The sequence below is a fragment of the Montipora capricornis genome, chromosome 6, assembly GCF_036669925.1.
Source record: "Montipora capricornis isolate CH-2021 chromosome 6, ASM3666992v2, whole genome shotgun sequence".
Classification (NCBI taxonomy): domain Eukaryota; kingdom Metazoa; phylum Cnidaria; class Anthozoa; order Scleractinia; family Acroporidae; genus Montipora; species Montipora capricornis.
This window is the reverse complement of record NC_090888.1, coordinates 11,453,636-11,462,364: the sequence shown is the minus strand read 5'-3', so window position 1 is coordinate 11,462,364 and position 8,729 is coordinate 11,453,636. Positions and strand designations below refer to the sequence as shown.

Below are 8,729 nucleotides of genomic sequence, written 5' to 3'. Positions count from 1 at the left end.
AAGCGAGAAACATTGGCTTCTGGGCTGACATGTTGATAATTTTCAAGTTCCCTCACAACTTCTTTTCACCACAAGTTTAAACGTGCCTTCTGAGCATCTGACAGCTTTGTAATACCAAAGTTGAGTGAAGTTATCTTCTGTCCGGAGGGGTTAGTATCTGAGACCAAAACAATATACCCCTCATAAAACAGAAGCATCGGACCGAAAATACTATTAACGCTAACAAATGCGAACTCAGCAAGGTACAGATTTTGTTAGCTTGCTTTATGCAAAACAAGAACATCATTCTAAAAGCTTATTCTACGCAAAAAGTAGGTTCTGGCGGTAATTTTGAGAGTGGAAATCAAGGTTACGGGGAAGACGGCAAATACAAACTCATGATTCAATTAAGGTAACACACCAGAAAGACGCTAACCTCATTTGACAAGAAAATGCTTTACTATTGCCATAAAAACTATCCAGTTAAGCTCGCATATCATAAAACATGATGCATTCATAAAGGCCACCTTTTCCAGCGAACAATTTTTTTGAAACAAACAACACATTTGCTATTAGAGGCAAAAACCCCTTCTATTTCATTATGTGCGTGAAGAGAAGAAACTCAATCGTGTCAAATATGTGCAATATTGCAACAAACTAAATTTCAGGATCAAACTGTTTCCATGAAGAACCTTTTCCTTGAATAATGAAGCACAAAATACACGACAAGCTTTCTTTCAAATAATTCTCTGCTGTCACATTTCCAATTATTTTTTTTTTACCTGAAGACTGTGCAGAGTTGATCACAGATCCACTTAAGGTGTTCGATTCGTTCTTTGTTGAACCCATAAGTTACCAGAGAATTTTCCATGTGGTTTTAGTGTTCAACATAACAGCACACTTGGTAAAATATTATTTTAGAAATATAGCTCACTTTGATTTCGGCTCGAAGGCGATAGATTGTTGTCGAAGTCCATTACTCGTTGCTTTTGAGATTCCAGGTGTTGGTTTTTTACTGCCTGCCTGAGGGATTTTGTATCTTACTTCTTTACTTCGTACTTCAAGGTGTGGAAACTCCAAAACGTTTTTAAGATTCACGCTATAACCTAAGACGACAGCGCCATTTTAATATGCCGAAGCTTTGTACGAACAGAACAAGTAGTTTTTTATATATGCGATGTGGAAACAGTCCGGGCCGTAGTTTTATCCCACTTATATTCATACTTTGTAAGTTAACATATTTTAACTTAAAAACATTTTATGGAATTTTTAATATCATCTTAATAATCAGTTTTTGACTTATTATCTAGGATTCATTTGTATTTTTTTTAAGTGTTGTCAGGAGCCCATTACCCGGAGCCTCTATCTTCCATATTAACCCTCTGAGCCAACCCTGTCCCGTATCTGTCTATTTTTTAGAAGCACCTAGCCTGTGTACAGCCGCCCCACTCTCCGAAAAAAAAAATCGGAAAGGAGCGTCTGTGATTTACCGTTAGCAATTGTGTTCCGGAATAATTTTGCATACACATTATTAAGTGATCTACGCTGACCAAAATTTGCGTGGCTCATATTTCGTTGGAGCTAAATTCTCAAAATGGTGGTCAATGAGGTAGATTTCAAACGTGCATTGAAGAGCGTCTCCGATAGTTTTAAGATACCTTGGCTTTATAGCATAGAAGCACTCTTTAAAGGAAAGGATGTATTTGCAAGCCTTCCAACCGGGTACGGCTCTCATCTTCAGAGCAGCACAGATCGTTGCCGATGAGCTGTTATTTTCCTCGATGTGTTCACATCTCAAATCTTCCAGGGCATTACGCTTTGTAGATTGTGCTTGAGAATGGCTAGGCTGCTCCGAGCAAGGCGTTGGGATTACATTGACTGGTAAGGAATAGCGGGAGACGTTTTCGAGTGGACAATCTTTTGAATAGTGCTATATTCACTTCGTGAAGAGCGCTTTCGTTTCTTTTGCGCTGACAACAACCTACAAATGTACGTTGAATCGATTTCCACTTTACACTCCATAGATAACAATTCTGCTCGTGCTTTAAAAGAAAGACCTCTTTGACAATCAAAAAGATTTTTATTCGTATTTTGTACCGTGCTCAAAGCACACACGAACTCATCGTAAAAATCTCTCACGGTTGTTCTCACGGAGTTGATGTGGAGAAATAAAAATAAAAGCCAATCAAAACTCGTCGTTTCAATGATGTAATGATCGATGGGTAAAAACCAATCAAATTATTTTCCACACATTCCAGGAAAAATCACGTGGTATGGAACACGATTATCAACGGTAAATCACAGACGCTACTCCGATTTTTTTTTTCGGAGAGCGGGCGGCTGTACAGGGGTGCTTTACTGGGTGTTTTCACAATAGGTGATCATAACAGACCTACGGTCAGGCATTTATTACGTCACATATGTATGTGACGTATGTGAACCGCTTCACTTATGTTCTCAGTCACATACGTCACATAAGTCACATACGTCAAAATGTAGTAGTTTTAAAAATAGAAAGATACGGGACAGGGTTGACTCAATGGTTCAATACAGATGGAAGCTCCGGGTAATGGGCTCCTGGTGTTGTAAAGTATGTGTAAATAATTGCGTAATTCAGCCTTTGGCTACGATTTAGTTTTAATAATCTATCTATCTGTCTGTCTGTTTGTCTATCTATCTCACACTTAAATTATAATCAGCACGCAAACAACTTTTTTCCATGGTCAATTAATCAAGGTAATATTGTTTTAAAATGTTTAAGGCCGTTCTACTTGACTACCTCATTGAAGCTGGAAAGTGGTTTTGAAATTATTTTATTATATAAATTATTTAGTATTATTTTATTTGTATATAACTTTTCTTATTCAGATTAATATTTATTTTTATTAATATGTATATGTATTACTTTATATTGATGTGATGCGTTTGATATGCTTTATCAATTAATGAAGTGAAGTAGAAGTTCTTGCTCTTTTTTTGCAAGACTGCTTGTGCATTTTTCAAACAGAGAATGAAATAGCTCTTCAGAGTCATTAGAAGTCATCGTACTAACTACTAAGCAAGATGGTCTTACGAGTTTTCCCGTAGCTTTCTTTTAAAAAGAAAGTTTAATATATGAGAGAAACAAAATTCGATTTTTACAAACAAACTTCATTCGCTAGTGCTTCTCGAGTAACAAGTTCAGCATACGAGCATGGCTTAATGACCCAAAGGCACTATTAGATTCACTAGTTTGATGTCCAATCGCCAAGCACCCGAAAGCCATTTATTCTTAACGAGGGTTTGACGGTTTCAAAATACACAAAAAGTAACGCTCACTGGTTCATCCTTTATTTTACTGTTTAAAGAAATGCTGAAGCAGTTGAAGTCGCAGGGAGACAGTTCGAATACTAAGCATGGAGAGAATAAAGGTACAGTGAAGAATCGCATAATTTATGAGATCGATTCACAGAAATTGCTAGAAATTCCTCTAGGGTATCTCAAATGTGCACACAGTCATAAGTTTTGCATTTACTGAGATCAACTTAGCTAGAGATTATTTAGCTCGTGATAAAATTAAATCAAAGGAACTTGCCGTCTTTTGAGGCATCATCAATACAGTAACTGCATTATAATGAGAGAAGTATTGCCGATGACGTCTCCAACTCGCAGTTTGCATAAATAATTGTTATAATTGCATATATTTTGGGGATAATTTTTTAACTTCCAAGTATTTCGTGGTAGGGGAAATGCATTATTATTTGTACTGACTGGAAGCGAAAATGATCACTGCATTAAATTAATAGGGCGACTTGCAAAGAAGCAAAGAAGACCTAAAAAAATCAAGCCTCAATGGGACTCGGACCTATGACTGTGCGATTGTGCTGCAATGCTCTATCAGCGCACAGTGGACTCACTTCCAGATGGCTTGAGAGATCAGATGATAGAGCAGCGTAGGACAATCACATACTTATGGGTTCAAGTCCAGTTCAGGGCTAGAATTTTTTTGCAACTGCCGAACTTACTCGCTGAATTGCGATGGTCATTGGTACGTAGAGTGGTCACAACCCGAAGTTTACTTTATACATGACTCTATCACATATTTCACTATCAATTATAAGTACAGTCGACCTCAACACAACTAAAGTGTAAGTATCATTCTCAAGTATTTAACGCTGGGAGAACAACGGCGTTTTTATTTTCAAGTAATGACTTTCTCTCTTTCAGATGCTTATGGGCCAGCGGCTGACTTTATCGATGTTATTCGACAACTGTACAAAAGGCGTGAAGGATGGCTTGCACCATTCCCGTGGTGTGAAGAGTTTCGATTCCATCTTGACAACATTTTTACCAGGCTTAAAATGGTCAGCAGGAAAAAAGAACGAGGGGTGAAGACTGACTCCATTGTCAACATGTTGGAAATCTTCAAACCGCATGAGGAATGTCGACAACCCAGAAAGGTTTTGATTGAAGGACAGCCAGGCGTGGGAAAGACAACCTATTGTAACAAGATTGCTTACGACTGGGCCAAGAACTGTAAAGCTGATGATTCATTTCCTGATGTCCAAGTATTGCTGTTGTTAAAATGTAAAGACATTAACTCTGAGTTACGAGAGGCTATTGATGACCAGCTTTTACCAAAAGACATGAAGAAAGAAGAAAGAGAGAAATTCTTCACCTTCGTTTGGGAACATCAGTCAAAAGTTTTGCTGATACTTGACGGATTGGATGAGTTGCCAACCCATAAATTATCCGGCTACAAAGAAATCGTTCAAGGATGAATGCTTTCAAAATGTTACTTAGTGGTTACAGCTCGGCATGAAGCAGGGATAAAAGTACGGAAATTCTGTGACACCCTGCTAGAGGTCGAAGGATTTACCAAAAACGATGCTGAAGATTTTATCCGAAGATATTTCAAAACCGAGAGGCATTTGGCGCAAAAGCTCTTGGACAAGCTGCGCACAGACGCAAGCCTTAGCGAAATAACTGCAAATCCATTAAATACAGCCCTTCTTTGCCTCCTTTGCGAAGACTTCCAAGGAGGTTTGCCGAAAGGTAGAACTCTGCTTTACCACGAAATAGTGCAATGTGTGCTGAGAAAGTATAGGAGAAAGAAAGAATTACCAGAAACGGACGAAGACCTAACACAATTATACCACACTGAATTGAAGCATCTTGGTTGTATAGCATTGAATGGCTTGCTCAACGATGAGATGTATTTCGATGACAGTGCATTCCAAAATGGTACCAGCAGCTTAATACCTGAATTGGGATTTCTGTCGGCTCAGCCTGGACGCAGCAAACGAAGACCGAACCTGTGCTATGGCTTCCTACATAAGAGCTTTCAGGAGTTCTTCGCTGCATTTTATCTAAGTTGCCACCTTATCGACGAGGAAATTAATCCTGATGGCTTAGTTGCTGACACAAGATATTTTAAGGAGTTTGAACAAGTGCTTATGTTTACCTGTGGTATCTTGGCTCGGCGGTGCGAGGCAAAAGCTATGGCTCTTATGGCAAGTATAGCAAGTCAAATTAACCAATTAAATTTCGAGGAGAGTTTCCACTACTTATGGACTGCATTGAATTGTGTTAGGGAATGTGAAAAGGAACAGGGTACCTTTGGAAAAAAACTGGCACATTCTCTTGGTTCTCTTCTTAAAATTCAGCGTATTTATTGTCGACAGCAGATGGGTGACAGTGGCGCCGCTATACTGGCTCAAGCAATGACGAAAAACTCAACGGCGACAGAGTTGCATTTGACTGATAATGGAATCGGTGACTCAGGTGCTGCTGCACTAGCTAAAGCAGTGGAAATCAATTCAACACTGAAAGTCTTGTATTTGGTTGACAATGAAATCGGTGACTCAGGTGCTGCTGCACTGGCCAAAGCAGTGGAAATCAATTCAACACTGACACAATTGAATTTGTCTGGCAATAAAATCGGTGACTCAGGTGCTGCTGCACTGGCTAAAGCAGTGGAAATCAATTCAACACTGACAGAGTTGGATTTGTCTGGCAATAGAATCGGTAACTCAGGTGCTGCTGCACTGGCTAAAGCAGTGGAAATCAATTCAACACTGACAGAGCTGCATTTGTCTGGCAATGGAATCGGTGACTCGGGTGCTGCTGCACTGGCTAAAGCAGTGGAAATCAATTCAACGCTGACACACTTGTATTTGCTTAGCAATAGAATCGGTGACTCAGGTGCTGCTGCACTGGCTAAAGCAGTGGAAATCAATTCAACACTGACAGAGTTGAATTTGTCTGGCAATGGAATCGGTGACTCAGGTGCTGCTGCACTGGCTAAAGCAGTGGAAATCAATTCAACACTGACACACTTGTATTTGGCTTACAATGAAATCGGTTACTCAGGTGCTGCTGCACTGACTAAAGCAGTAGAAATCAATTCAACGGTCACACGCTTGAATTTGAATAAAAATAAAATCGGTGACTCAGGTGCTGCTGCACTGGCTAAAGCAGTGGAAATCAATTCAACGGTCACACGCTTGAATTTGAATAAAAATAAAATCGGTGACTCAGGTGCTGCTGCACTGGCTAAAGCAGTGGAAATCAATTCAACACTGACACAGTTGTATTTGCCTCTCTGTGCAATCGGTGACTCAGGTGCTGCTGCACTGGCTAAAGCAGTGGAAATCAATTCAACACTGACACACTTGGATTTGCATGGAAATAAAATCGGTGACTCAGGCGCTGCCGCACTGGCTAAAGCAGTGGAAATCAATTCAACACTGAGAGTGTTGCATTTGTCTGGCAATGGAATCGGTGACTCAGGTGCTGCTGCACTGGCTAAAGCAGTGGAAATCAATTCAACACTGACACAGTTGGATTTGTCTGCGAATAGAATCGGTGACTCAGGTGCTGCTGCACTGGCTAAAGCAGTGGAAATCAATTCAACACTGACACAGTTGGATTTGTCTGCGAATGGAATCGGTGACTCAGGTGCTGCTGCACTGGCTAAAGCAGTGGAAATCAATTCAACACTGACACACTTGAAGTATTTTCAATGGAATCGGTGACTCAGGTGCTGCTGCACTGGCTAAAGAAAAAGAACTGACAGGGCCCTTTGGCCTAAGTTGAACGTATTTCATACTAATCGTATAGGCCATTGTCAAAACGTTTTCAAATTAATCTTCCCTTGGAGTTTATCTTTGCACCAAAGGTCGGAGCCCAAAAGAATTGTTGCAATAAGCAATTTAAATCTTGCGCGTTCAAGATTCTTCCTGTATTGTATTAGCATTTTAATATAGCATTCACATATCAATCATATCGAAATACCTGAAACAAAACGTTGTATTCTCAAAGGGTTTGCATTTCAAGTGTAAACTGTTTTAAAAATTGTACAGCAAACGGCGAGCGATAGTTTTCATTGAAATGAAACATGTGCCATTATACGAAGTTTTCTTGGTAACATTTAGTTTTGTATGCATTCGAGGAAGTTCAAACGAAAGTCTCAAGTGAATGGAAAACCTACGCTTTCATGTAAGCACAGTGCTAATCCGTGCCGCATTAAAGTTTCTGGCTTGCTTGTTTTTAGTTTCTTGGTTGTTTCTTCTACTCACCTTTTGCTCTGCGCTGCCTTTTACTTTGCTCTCCCCTTAAACTGGTCGTGACTTCCGTACACACGCGTATACCCACCAACACGCTGGATCACTTAACTTTGAAAATGACTTGTGCCCAGTTCAACAGCAGACCCATACGAGGTGACTCCATCATGTTGTTTTATTTTTCATTCAGATGAAGAGTCATTTTTGTTAAAATTATCGAAGTCTCATTTAAGAACTGTTGGACATGCAGAGAAAACAAGACAAACCTGTAACACCAGCCATGAAACTGTCAAACGAATTTCTTGACTCTGGAAAGTTTAATAAGGTGTAGGAAATTAAAGTGACAAATACCCTGAACATGACGTTATTGTGAACAAAATCCCGCTCTTTAAAATTTAAATTTCTCGCGGTGGATGCTGGTCACATCGTTCATATTATGCAATATGGCTGAAGAACCCAATAACTGGATGTGTACGAACGTTCTGAAGATGAGATGAAGCTGGACAGGGCACCGGGTTGAATGTGCTATTAATGCATAACGCTCACCTTCACAAGGCGTAACTTACCGTCACAAGCCGTAACTCACTGTCACAAGGCGTAGCTCACCATCACTAGACGTAACTCACTGTCACAAGGTGTAAGTCACCGTCACAAGCCGCAACTGTCTGTCACAAGGCGTAACTCACCGTCACAAGCCGTAACTCTCCGTCACAAGCCGTAACTCTCTGTCACAAGCCGTAACTCACCGTCACAAGCTGTAACTCACCTTCACAAGGTGTAACTCACCGTCACAAGCCGTAACTCTCCGTCACAAGGCGTAACTCACCGTTACAAGGTGTAACTCACCGTCGGAAGGCATAACTCTCCGTCACAAGACGTAACTCACCTTCACAAGGTGTAACTCTCCTTCACAAGCCGTAACTCTCTGTCACAAGGCGTAACTCACCCTCACAAGTTGTATCTCACCATCACAAGCCGTAACTTACGGTCACAAGCCGTAACTCATCGTCACAAGCCATAACTCACCTTCACAAGGTGTAACTCACTGTCACAAGGCGTAACTCTCCGTTACAAGGTGTAACTCACCGTCGGAAGGCATAACTCTCCGTCACAAGCCGTAACTCTCCGTCACAAGGCGTAACTCACCTTCACAAGGTGTAACTCACCGTCACAAGCCGTAATTCACCGTCACAAGGCGTAACGCAC

The 8,729-nt window shown here is 40.5% G+C and overlaps 1 pseudogene; it reads left to right on the top strand.

Annotated features, from left to right (window-relative positions):
- Nucleotides 1-6,995, top strand: part of LOC138050891 (NLR family CARD domain-containing protein 3-like) — a 28,683-nt pseudogene extending 21,688 nt beyond the window's left edge.
- Nucleotides 6,996-8,729: the final 1,734 nt, after the last annotated feature.